This window comes from Triturus cristatus, chromosome 3_2 (genome assembly GCF_964204655.1).
Source record: "Triturus cristatus chromosome 3_2, aTriCri1.1, whole genome shotgun sequence".
Taxonomy (NCBI): domain Eukaryota; kingdom Metazoa; phylum Chordata; class Amphibia; order Caudata; family Salamandridae; genus Triturus; species Triturus cristatus.
Genome location: NC_140584.1, coordinates 425070115 through 425082897, shown reverse-complemented (window position 1 = coordinate 425082897; position 12783 = coordinate 425070115). Strand labels below are relative to the sequence as shown.

At 51.7% G+C, this 12783-nt stretch overlaps 1 pseudogene; it reads left to right on the top strand.

Moving 5' to 3' along the window:
• Positions 1–10261: 10261 nt before the first annotated feature.
• Positions 10262–12332, top strand: LOC146857487 (uncharacterized; annotated as a pseudogene).
• Positions 12333–12783: the final 451 nt, after the last annotated feature.

Below are 12783 nucleotides of genomic sequence, written 5' to 3'. Positions count from 1 at the left end.
CGTTCGCCGACAAGTTTTCCCGATCCGGTCGCGTTCTCCATGAGATGTTGTATTGTTTTAGCCATTTGCGCTGTCTCGCGACAGTTCGCGTCCGCAGTGACGTCATGCGTCGCGCGATCACGTCTTTTTTCTCGCGATCATGCACCGCGAGACAACTGAAAACAAGATGGCCGCGCCCGTAATCAACCACATGGCTAAGTTGGCGACCCGCAACCATGCAGAAAATCTCGCGAACATGCCGGAAAAAAACTTCCGCATCTTCGCGATATTTCCGCTTGTTTGCGGAGATTTTTAACATTTTCGCGATAATTTGTGAAAGTCGCTTTCGCAAATTCCGCCCACCCCTAGTCTCAATCTCACCTCTCCAGCTCCAGCCCGCCCTCTTCTCATCTCCCTCACCTATTTAAAGTTCCCTCTCTATCCCCTTCCACAGTCTCTCTCCCTCGATTTCCCCTCTTCTATCTCTGGCGCATCTTCATCTCCTTCCTCCTTTCTCTCCTTATTGCTAGTTCATTCCTCTTCCTTTTTCTTTGCCCATTTTGCTCATTCTGATCTCCTGTTTCTTTCTCTCGCTCAACCTATTTCCTTCTCCCATTCTGTTATCTCTTCCTGCCCTCCACCTGTTCTTTCACACTACTTTCGTCCCATTCCTCTCTCTTCTTTATCTCTATTCCATTTGTACCCGTCCACCTGAAAAGTAAACACAGCCAAGTCCCTGGAATGCACTGTGTTTAAAAATCAAAAAAATCATAACAGGCAGGCCCTGAAATGGCATCAGTTGGTGCAGGGCCGACTGGAAACCCTCCCACCTCTTGACCCCCGGTGCATCGCACCAGCTGCGCAAGTGGTAGCTACTCACCTGGTTGGCAGGCATCCATGAACCATACCAGTTCCTTTCTCATAATGTCTGGATATATATTTTCCATAACTATTCTTTCATTAGGTCTCGCTGAGCCAGCGCATGCGCTACTCTGCGAGACATTTAGTGTACGGGTTTCCAAAGTGCTGCCACAGGCTTTTGGTGGCCTAGCGCTTGCGTTCACGCGAGCGTGCACGCGTGCAGCCACAATCTGCCTCCCTTCCAGCGCGATCACTTTCACGTGCTGCTGTGCGCGCCCACGCATCACCAGCGTGTTTTTTTTTTTTAACATTACTACAAGCTTCCCGCGTCGCGCGGCCAATGCTTGTTTATTTCATTTTTGCGCGTGCACACAACTCCCGGTCGCAGCCGCACAGAACATCCCATCCCCTTCCATTATGCTTGCATAGCATGCAAACCATATACGCCCACGAGCAGTAAACAGCTTGTTTACTTTTGTGTGTGCTTTAACCCTTGTTGTGTGATGGCTGTCTCCCCTGGAGGCCTTTCAACGCACATGCCCATTCCAATGCTTATTCCCCACTCTCCAGCGGCAGGTAACTGGCTCACCTCGCGTCGGGCCCCGGCGCTGCAAGCACCGTCCTCGAGGCTGCCAAGTCGTAGTCTCTACTTCACCCCTGCACCGATAAGCATATGATGTTGTCCCAGCGAGTCCATGCAGTGATCTGGTGACCGTTAGGGGTGGTCAGTTTTCTCTGAGCCGGGGCCCTCCTCTCAATGCTTCAATATGTTCGGATTCCATCCAAGCACATCCCAGCATTCTGGGCACCCGGGAACACCATGGATTGTTAGGCGTTACTCAAAACTAGCAATCCAACCTGAAGTTAGCGCCCTAGTGCTAAAGTCAACCCCGTGGCAAAGAATCTTAGTGGCTGGAATAGCGTCTCATGAGTAGCTGGGGCGGTCTCTTCCGGGGTCAATAGCACGAGCTAACCAATTGCAGTCTTCTTTGGGATGATACGGACGACTCAAGCTTCCACCCAGACGCCCTCCGAGGCTGCCTGACATTCTGAGTAGACTATCTTTCCGACTATCTCTTGTTTTGGCCGGGATGAGGCCATATGTGGCATTCGACACCCTCCACCGGGAGATGAGAAGTGAGTGATACGATGGGAGAGCATGTTTTTATGTGTCTACCTGTGCATTGTAGTAGTATGCCGGTTAGCTGTTTCGGTACACTTTAAAGTAATTTTCTTTCCTGCACAACTTATACATCTTGATGAAAGCGCTGATACTGTTACATTTTCTTTATGGATGTACAGGGGGTCCTGCTGCTGTCACGCATGTGGGGACAGATGTCATACCTGGTTCTTACTCAGTATTTCTTTATGGCAGGTAGCCGGCTGAGAGCTGGTACGGCAACTGCCATGCTGTGTTGGAGTGTGGAGGTGACCGTGCTGCTTTCACGCCGTGACACTGTTAATACAGTACTGTAACACTGCATGACTGTGGTACTGCACTACATGAATGACTTCGGAGGAAGTAACGTTGCTTTAAAAATTTGAAAGTGGAGGTAGCAGTGCGAGTATAACAAAGTGATGTGGGTAGTACCGGTGTTAACGCACTTGCTTTCTGCAGGGCACACTGGTACTGTAACGTAATTCTAGATTTGTAAAGCATGCTGTCTTCATGTTGTCGTCTTATGTACCTTCTTACCTGTTCTTACTCTTTATGTATGTTTACAACCAGTGCTGCAGCTGTTAAACTTCCTGCTCATGACGGCAGATCTGTTGTTGTTTTCTTGCTTATCTATATCTGGAGAAGCAACTGCTGCCATCACTGTGGTTTCATGAGCAAGTGTGGGCAGTGCTGCTTCTATCACAGCTTTTCTTTATGCCTTTTGCAAGAAGATTGTTCACTGCGTTGCTGTTGTCAACTCGTAGTGTTTCAAGCCCCTCAGACACCACCATCTAGGCAGGGCACAAGTCCTAAACAAGCATTGGCATAGCCAGTAGGTCTCGCCTTTGGGACCTTATAAGTGTTTAGTTATCCGCCACAATATCCTTGGTGCAACAACATCAAGTGTTGCATGGCTAAACACTTATAAAGTCCCAAAGGCGAGACCTATTGGCTATGCCAATGCTTGTTTTTGTATTGCAATGGAAAATGTATTGCAGATAACAGCCCATGTACGGGAACTGTGCTCAGATCATATTTGCATCAAAATTAGATAACTGTGGTGTGTCCTGAGGCCAGGTGGGCACAGAACTAGTACTCGCTGGCCAGCTGCCTCACAGCACACGTATCCTCTCTGTATATCATGGGAGGTACCTCGTTTCATGGCGTACATGATTGAGACAGACATGCAGTGAGTACAATGCTCATCAGTCTGCAGAAAGGGTACTCCCTTGCTTTGCAGGGATGGGTAGGATGGCTTGGGATTCAGTCTCGCTCCCGTTATCTGTTTACAGACGTTAGTCCTAGAGACAAGATTTTGTGTTGTGATTGCACCAGGTTTTTTTAGAGCAAATGTTACACAAAATGTCAGTCTGCATTTACAAAGCCATATAAGGACAATTGCCTTGTGCTGCATTGCATTACACTGCGTTGGTTAACATTATATCGGTGGAGCATGGTCATTTCCACGCATCCTTTCGTGTATTTTGATGCAATACCAGATTTACTAAATCCAGTAAACCTGGGTTTGGGCCAAAATGCTGTGCCTACCCAGGATTGGCATTCTGCAGCACACATAGAAGTAGGAATATGTCTTCGAGGAATGTTTTCGTGTTGAGGATGTTTGCCTTACTGCATGAAATCAATCCCGACCACAACACAGGCACCCTTGCAACATGATGCAAAGGTGCCTGCATTGGCACCAGGCAGTCACAAGTGTGCCAGTAAAGGGAGAGAGAGCTGAACAGTGCCATATCTTTATAAATATGGCGCTCTTCAGCTTTCTCCCATTTATGCAAAGCAGCACAGCAACTTGCCTTGCTGAGATGGGTTGCATGGAATTCTATTAAATCTGCCCCTGTATTCTAGGGTGAAGTATGTTGGAGCTGCAGTGGGTGCTCTTTTTTAGCCGGAGAAGTCAACAGATGGGACCAGTGGCGGCCGCTATGAACAAAGGGTGGTGAGGCGGTTGGAGTGACTGCGGAAGGTGTTGAGTCGCACGGGGGGTTAGTAATAATATATGATTTTTTTTACAAAAAGAACTTACTTGGAGCCGCCAGCAGCCCCTTGGACAGACTCCCATCCAATCCCCATGCTGCAGAGCAGCGCAGGGATTGGCCTGAGTGGACTAAAAAGACGGTCTGTTCAGGTCAGGAAGTCTGTGGGATTTCTTCAGCCCTGCTGCTCAATGCAGCCGGGCTGGAGAAACCTAAATGCGCATGTGCGTTTTGATCGGCCTGAGGAGGCTGACGAAAACACATATGCGCACTTAGGGAGTGCAGATAGCACTCCTTTTCCCCCTCCCATGCCTCCGCCCCACCTCTTTCTACAGAGCTGGCTCAGAGCAGACAATGAAAAATAAAACGATGCTAGAACATTGTTTTATTTTTCATTATCTGGCTCTGAGCTAGGCAGTGGGGTGACGCTCCTCCGCCATTGCGGAGAAGCCGTCGCTGAAAGGGACCCAGAGAACAACCTCCCTCACTTGCGTTTGAATGTGGTATGGTCTGGCGTGGCTAGATGAAGCCAATGGCTGAATGTAGCATTTTTAAGCCAAGAGCTTTCAATAAGGTCTATTTAAATGAATTCATGAGCTGAGAAGAGGTGGTAGCATCCGTTTAATTAGATCCGCTCTCCTAGGCAGGCTGGGCACAGAAGCTAACAAGCGGTGGGACTGGGAGAATGGAAGCTTTCTAAATGAGGCCGGGCTGACTCATGGGGGGTGACCTTTGTCCTCATGAAAAAAACTCCATGGTCGGATTGTGATGGGTTGCAGCTATTTGGATGTTCGGGGAGTTTAGTTCGTGTCCATCTCAGGTAAAGAGGCCCTCGAGAGCTGACTTCTCTTCAGAGAAGGCTTGCGCTAGTCCAAAGGGCAAAGGGTTGCTCCGTTGCAAGGATGCTTAGGTTTATTAAAGAAGGACTGTGTACAGTGCTGAAAATGGAAATAACATATGTACTCTGAGATGTCACAAATTGCAGGGCAAAGGGCAGGAAGGCAGAGCCCCGAGGAAAAGAGTCCTGACTATCGTCCAATGGTTTGCAAGTAAGTATTCATTATTTCGACAAAGTCTGCACCCAAAGAAAGGCAATAGCAAAAATCGTAAAGTGGTACTGGAGTCAGAAACAGCGTACATGTTAGGCCAACTTAGAGGGCTAAGCAACCTGCTGGGACACCTATATGTATCCACCAAGGTATCATAAAACTAGTGCAGCTCAGGTGGGTCAGTGCACACGCTGCAGAGGTCTGATCTTTGGCCCTATGCTGAAATCATTATTTAAAACGGCATAAAGGATTAATAGGCTAGGTGCAGAGCATAGCGTGAAATCTGTAGATCACACATTTTTATACTAGTAAGGTAGCTTAGTGGGTTCCTATATAGGGAACTTTCTTTATGGAACAAGAAGCTCAAAGACTCTGAGCTTAGTAAAAGAGCTCAGCCTGTAACTTACAATGATTCTTTGACTCCTTCAAGTTCTAACTCAATATTTAACTCGTCTATGTAATCTACACTTAATATTATGTTGAAAACACAATTAGGGCCTGATTTAAAGTTGGCAGACAGGGTACTCTATCACAAATGTGGCAGAGTCATTTTCGGTAAACCCCCTCGGCCTGCTTGCTGTATTAAGAGTCAGGCAGACCATCCTCTTTCCGAAGGCAGCGCTCCTGCTGGCTCTACAATCGGAAGCTTAGTTCGACAGGCTGTCGCAATAGGTACAATCAAAATAATGCCATGAGACTAACCTCTCTATTCAGAGCGGTACTGGAAAGATTAAAAGGAAAAAGTGATAGTAATCCTGCCCCAGAAGTGACGTCACTTCATTACCGGTACTTCTGGGCCTCTGGGGCCCCTCCCTGGCAGTGACGTCACTTCCAGTGGGGGGGGCTCATTGTTTCACATGACCATGCTGGGTCGAGTCTGTTGTGACATCACCCTGGTGACGTGCTCACAACATCACTGGTTTTGATGAGTAGCTCTGCCGGCAGTTGGAAACGCTCAGCTCCAAGGATTTGCCACTACTGATGTTCCATATTAAGGGCTCCAGCAGTGGCAGCGAAGCCTCGAGTAATGCCCCGATTACTTACCGGTAATCTTCATTACTCCGAGTATAGTCTTCCTCGCCACATGACTAACACAGTGAGCTTCAGCTCCACACCAGAACCCTCCAAAGCAAAAAAGTCAGCCTCCCATGCCTCCCATCCCTTCCCAATATGGCTGACCCATTACACCCATGACCCCTATAAGAGGCGGGCCGGCCCAACCCATCAGCCCGAAACTACCAAGCACAACATGAAGCCGATAGCCAGACAGGGAGGGAGGGATGGGAACTCATGTGGCGAGGAAGACTATACTCGGAGTAATGAAGATTACCGGTAAGTAATCGGGGCATTACCTCCTCGTTAGTCTTCCTCGCCACATGACTAACACAGTGAGCACATACCAAAGCCAAGCGGCTTCATGGAAACTCACAAGAAACCAACAGACCAGAAGGGGACGCCCACGAACGAGGGCAAAACCCAACAGGCCAGAACGAGCGGAAGGACCACCCAGGGGAGAGGCAACCACGAGCAGGAAGAACCAGCCCGGGACTGAAAGACACCGGGAAGGACAAAAACCCGGACCCCAGAGACATGAAGCGCCGGCAGGAACCAGCCGCAAGCAAAAGCCAAAGGGGGACAGAGAAAGGCTCCAGACCAGACCGCACGGAGCCAAAGGCCACAGAAAACAGGGCCCAGAGAGCAAGCCGGACCAAACACACCAGGACCGGCCAACGGACACCCCGAAAGAGGGCATCAAAAACCCCAAAAAAGGGGAACCGAATGAACAGAGGGCAACCCCACCACAGCAACCCAACAAAAAAGTTGCAGCAGAAAGAAAGACGCAGTCCGAGAAACACAGCAACCCCGCAAGGGAGACCACCACCCGCGAGAGAGCCGAAACCACCAGAGGAACGGGCCAGCGGACCAGACGGATACAAACAACTGGCAAGAGCCGCAAGAAAGGAAAGGGGCGCAGAAGAGAAACAGAAGGGGAAAACACCCCAGTCACACAAAGTACCCCCTGGAAGGGACTGCGACCCCAAGGAGAGAACCCAGGCAGGAACAAGGGAGCAAAAAGACCCAGGATGGCGTCGGAAACGACACCGAAGAGACCCGGCCACCAAGGGAACTCAACCAGCCAACAGTGGAAAGCGGAGAACCCACATGTCCACCCACGCACAGAAGGCAGGGAAAAAGCAGCGCGACGGACCGAGCCCGCCCCGCACAGGGACCAAGCGAGCCGCCGAAGCGAGCACCCAGGCGGCCACACAGGCAGCCAGAGCAACAACCAGAACCCGCTCAGCCCGACAACGAGGAACCGACTGAAAACGGGAAAGCACCGGGAGAAAAAAAGCCACAGGCAGAAACACACCAAAGGAGAGAAGGACAGAGGGGAAGGCCGAAAACCGAACCTGAGTCATGCCAAGACCCCCCGGGAGCCACCAGAGCCAACAGGCCCCGGAACCCCAAAACCAGGGACAAAAGACGAGGACACAAGCCACACCGGAAGCGCAAGGGCCCGTCAGGGAGCATAGAACCAAAGGCACCAGCACTCCCGGACACCCAACAGTACAGCTGGAAACAAAAACCAGAAAGGGAAAAAGAAAGCAGGGGCAGGCCCATGCGAGCACCACCAACAGGACAAAAAGCCCGGCCAGGCCAAACAAGCACAGAATCCCCGGAAGAAGAAGGACCTTCAGGAAAGCGCAAAGGCCCAAACAACTCCCAACCAAAACCAGGGAATACCCAGTACCAGCCAAAGACCAGGGAACGAACACTCAACCCGCAGAGCCAGAGGCAAAGACCACAACCAAATGGTCAGAGCGACCCCAGTCCGGGAGCCAGGACGAGAAGGCCTAAGAGCCAACACCGGAGACCCAAAGGAAGCAAACAGCACCAAAGGGACCCAGAAGAACACCGCCACACAGGCAGCAACCAACAGGGCGAACCCCCCAAACACCCGGGAGCATGAGGCAGGGCCAGCAAGGTAGGGGAAAACCCCAGAGAATCCAAGGAACGGGAAACAGAAGCCAGACGGGAAAACCGCCCACAGGGAAAACCACTGACCCAGCACAGCACAGGAACCCAAGCATGCCCCCCAGGGAAACAAAAAGCCGCCAAAGGGCAGGATGCACCCAGCCGCACCAGGACAGAGAGCGGGAAGGGCCCGGGGCAAACCGCACCAAGGAAGGGCCAGAGGCACCGAGACCAACCGGAAGGAGAAAAACTGCCAGGCAACAAGACCCAAAACATGATACGAGGAAGGCCCCCACCAAGGCAGACAACCCCAACAGGAAAAACCAGGGGAACAAATCAAACCCCATGACAGGATCCGATCAGAGAAGGACAAGCGAGACCGCCAAAAGCAACCCAGCAGACAAAGGACAGAATGCCCACCCCACCAGAGGGTCCGAACAGAAACACCACAACAAAAACCCCAACCCCCAGGGGGCAAGGAGAAGTACGGAGACAGCAGGAAGCTGTCCGGAAAAGGGCGGAAGAGCTGCCCGCCGAGACAGGGAGCAGGAAGAAGAGGGAGCGGCAAAGCCGCAGACCCGGACAAGACAGGCCGAGCCCAAGAAGGACCCCATAGCGCAGTCCCAGGCGGACTCCCATCCGGGTACGAACCAGGCCAGACCCTGCTTAATCGCTGAGAGCAGATGAGACCAGGCGCAATCAGGGTGGTAAGGCCGAAGGCCCCACAACCAGCAACCGCCAGGGACAGACCCCGCACAACAAAGGCGGGAACAGGAGTCCACAGGACGAAAGTACCCGGGGTACAGAGCGGACACTGTCGGCAAGCCGAAAGCCAAACGAGCCCCGTGCCCCTAACAGGACACCCACAACAGAGGGGGCCGAGGGACCCACACGATCACAGGCACAACAGCCGGAAAAACAGACAAGCCCACAGCCGCCCCCACAGAGAGGGGCAGCCAAACGCCAAAACCCAAACCCCAGAGCCCGCTACAGCAGGGCATCAAGCACAAGGCGGCGGGGGAGGGGGGAGCGTACGGCAGGACCGCGAGGGCCAGAAGGAGGGGGAACCAGCAAGTGAGCCCGACAGAACCGGGCCTCCACCCGGAATCCCCGAACCAACCGGGGCAGGAAGACGACCACCCACCAGAGGCCGACGGGAGGTGAGGGCAGCAGAAGTGGGGGGAGAAGAAGGCAACACACCGCCCCTGCGCAGGAGGGACGACAGCGGAGTAATTGACAGTCGCATACAACCACCACCGCCCGCCCCCGAAGGGAAGGCGGGCGGCGCATCCCACCCCCACACACGGCCGTAGTGACAGAGTCAGATCAAGAGGACAACACAGGCGCCCGAAGTGGACGCAACAGACCACCAAGCCACCAGGCCAACGGAACACAACAACGCACCCAACGGGGCGACCAGACCCGCATGGCACAGCAGCCAAGAGATGGCAACACAGAACCGAAGGAGGAAGAGTCAAGCACCCAGCCAGCACCCCCATCGTGCGCAGGAAGGACGATCAGGCCCAAACATCCACTGACCCAGCACCCCCGCAAGGGAGACAGTGAAGCAAAGCCATGGAAACCGAGAAGCCCCAGGAGCAGGACAATCAAAGGCTACAACTCACCTACCACAGAAGGACGAAGGGCCGAGCGACCCCCGGGGATCCGAACCGGCGACCATGTCGTTCAAACAGAAGCAACGGGAAATGAACATGAAACCCAGAGAGCAAGAGCCCAGGGGCATAACCAAAAGGCCACAGTGACACTGTACAGACCGAACCGAAGGAAACGCCAGCGCCTATACACCAGAAAGAGCAAGCAGCGACATTGCAAGACCAGGGAGAGCCGTAGCGTGAAAAGGACCAGCGTGCATGCGCGCGAGCCAGACATCACAAAAAAGCGAGACGACCGGCGTCTCAGAGCATTAAGTGTGGTCAGCACTCAACATACTCCACCAAGCAAAGAAGAGCATGAAAGGCAGCAAACGTACGACACACCGTAGCATATGCGGGACACAAACCCCAGTCCCGTGAGATCTGTTACAACCATAGGCACAGGACCAGCAACCCCCCCCGACTCCGGCACCTCAAGCGGGCAGAAAAGAAGGCATGAGAAAACACCAGGGAGAGCCAGCGCGGAACAAATCAAACCCCGCCCCAACGAGCCGGCCCAGAGCGGGAAACATAAAGAACCAACAGCGCACAGGAAGCAACGCAGACACGTAGCCCCGTAACAGAAACGGCATGGGGAGTCCCAAGCCGGAAGGTCCAGAGCCGACCGAGACCGACACCTTAAGGTATCAGAGCGCTGTACATAGCACCAGTTACGTAACATGAGTGGGTTAGGCACGGGGAAACAAGCGAATAGCCCAGAATCGCAGGATCACCAAGACTCGAACCCCGTACTGCAAGCCAGGCCCCCCAGCCCCTGCCCGCCACGGCACCTGGACGGGAAGGCGGGCGGAAGCGGCACACAAACAAGGACCCAGCAGCGCCGGGCCCCAACCACGCAGAGCTGCCGCCCGCCCCCGCGCCGAAGCGGGAGGCGCAACGCCGCAAATCGCGGCTCGGGGCCAAAAACAGCAACGTGAATCCCCCGCCCGATCTAGAGACCCGGGGGAGGCAGGTAGGCAGAGGAGAAATGCAACGCATTCAAACCCACACACGGACATCGCCGAACAGCCGCCGCCCGCACGTCAATGAAAGGCGGGCGGCGGAATCAACGGGCCGGAAAAAAAAACAATGGGACCCGGAAACAGGACCCAAAAACGTGCCCGAAGAAGGGGGGAGTTACAGCGAGGCACAGAAGGCACGGAGCCATACAAATGCCCCCAAACTTGAGTGGGAAAGCCCAGGGAAACACAGAAAAGGGCATGGAAAGAACAGCCCCCACGCATCCCCGCCCCCCCTGAAAAACCCACGGCTCGCTAAAGCAGAGCCTAACCGGCTCGAAGGAGGAATCAAGTGAAACCTTAATCCAACGCCTAAGCAAACATACCGGGGGCCATAAGCAGGGGGAAACAAACCGAGTCCAAGCCCCTAGGGTCCACTAGAGCAGGACCTCCAACCTGAGACCCACGTACCTGCTACAGCAGGCACCACTTACCTGATGCATCTGGAGAGACGTGCGCAGAACAAATAAAAACAGGCTGATGGGTCGGGCCGGCCCGCCTCTTATAGGGGTCATGGGTGTAATGGGTCGGCCATATTGGGAAGGGATGGGAGGCATGGGAGGCTGACTTTTTTGCTTTGGAGGGTTCTGGTGTGGAGCTGAAGCTCACTGTGTTAGTCATGTGGCGAGGAAGACTAACGAGGAGGTAATGATGCAAATCTGGAAACAACTTAATCGCCGTGGAAGATGGTGAAGAATCTATAACAGCTCCTAACTCCGGTCTATGAGGATATGGGGTTTCAGGAGGAATCAGCTTCGTAGGCTATTGTCGTGCAACAACCGTGTGCGAACTCCTATGCCGGTTATGCCTCAATGGACTTCAGCGACTCTCAAGCCTTCAGAGCCACCACGAAAATTACAAGGTTAGTAAAGGTTGTTATAGGCACTTACTCATACCATATAAACAGCTTTATTTTATGTTTAACTAACAGTCTGTCTAACTTTTTTCAACTGTAGAAAGCATCAGCAAAAAGAGCCTTGGTCGAGGGGACACTACCAAAGGTTAACGGCGTAAATGTGTACTGCTTATGCTGTTCAAAACAAACTGAAAGTTCCACAATCCAAAGCAAAAAGGTGCACAAGAAATGCGTTTGTACCTATATTTCAGATTTTGAAAAGGAAGCTCGAGGCATACCCTACGACGCCATAGGGCCTATTAAAGGTTTTGCTGCGATTGTTTTGAACACGTGTGTCAAATGTGACTATCATAACCTCTGTTCCAGCCATAAAATTAATGATCCACAACAGGAGGCTCACAAGTGTCTACACGACTAATACACTTCAAGTACAATCTATCATATATGTAGCTTGCTAGACCCGCACAAAGTATGTAAACTGTTAAGGTTGGTGTATGGTTTATTCAAGGAAAAGAAAAATGTCCACCCTGATTTGATCATGGTCATGTCGGCCAAACTCAAGGAGATCTGATACTTGAGCGAGACGAGCTCAAAACTCTGTCGTATGCAAGGTTTGTGCACATATTTTGTTGGAACGATGACAGAAAGGACAATAGAAAAACATATGTGCAATAATTATTTTAAAAATAGACGAGTCAGCTCTTTAGTCCTGTTTGAAAAAATGACGAGGCCCCTGGTAGCTTGTCATTATTGTATTATTCAACATTACATACTTACTCACTTTTAGGACAAGCATCAAAATGTCGGTGCGCAAGATGCTTTTGAGTTACATCCAGGAAACATGCATATTGCCAGATTGGTATCTGTGTTGTTTAAAGAAAGAAAAGCTAAAATACAACCCGTAACTCTGCGCTATCTGAAACTTGGTGAGCCGCCCACAGCGATAGAGTCTGGTAGTCCTACATTCATAGCCAGCTTGTGTATTAATGCATGGCTACCTGCAACGGATGAATACTGGAGCACGTACAAATGCCATATGAGGGAGTTAACACTATCACTGATGACCAGCTTACATATCTCTTTGGAGCTGCTGAATGAAGATTATTTCACAAATAAAGGTTGTGTATTGTACAACAGATAATTTTACAATCTTTTGAATGCCATCTGCATCCTGAGTGTACAAGGTTATAGGAGGGGTGAACAGGAAGTGCTTTCCAGAGCTGTTGAGCTTATAGCTA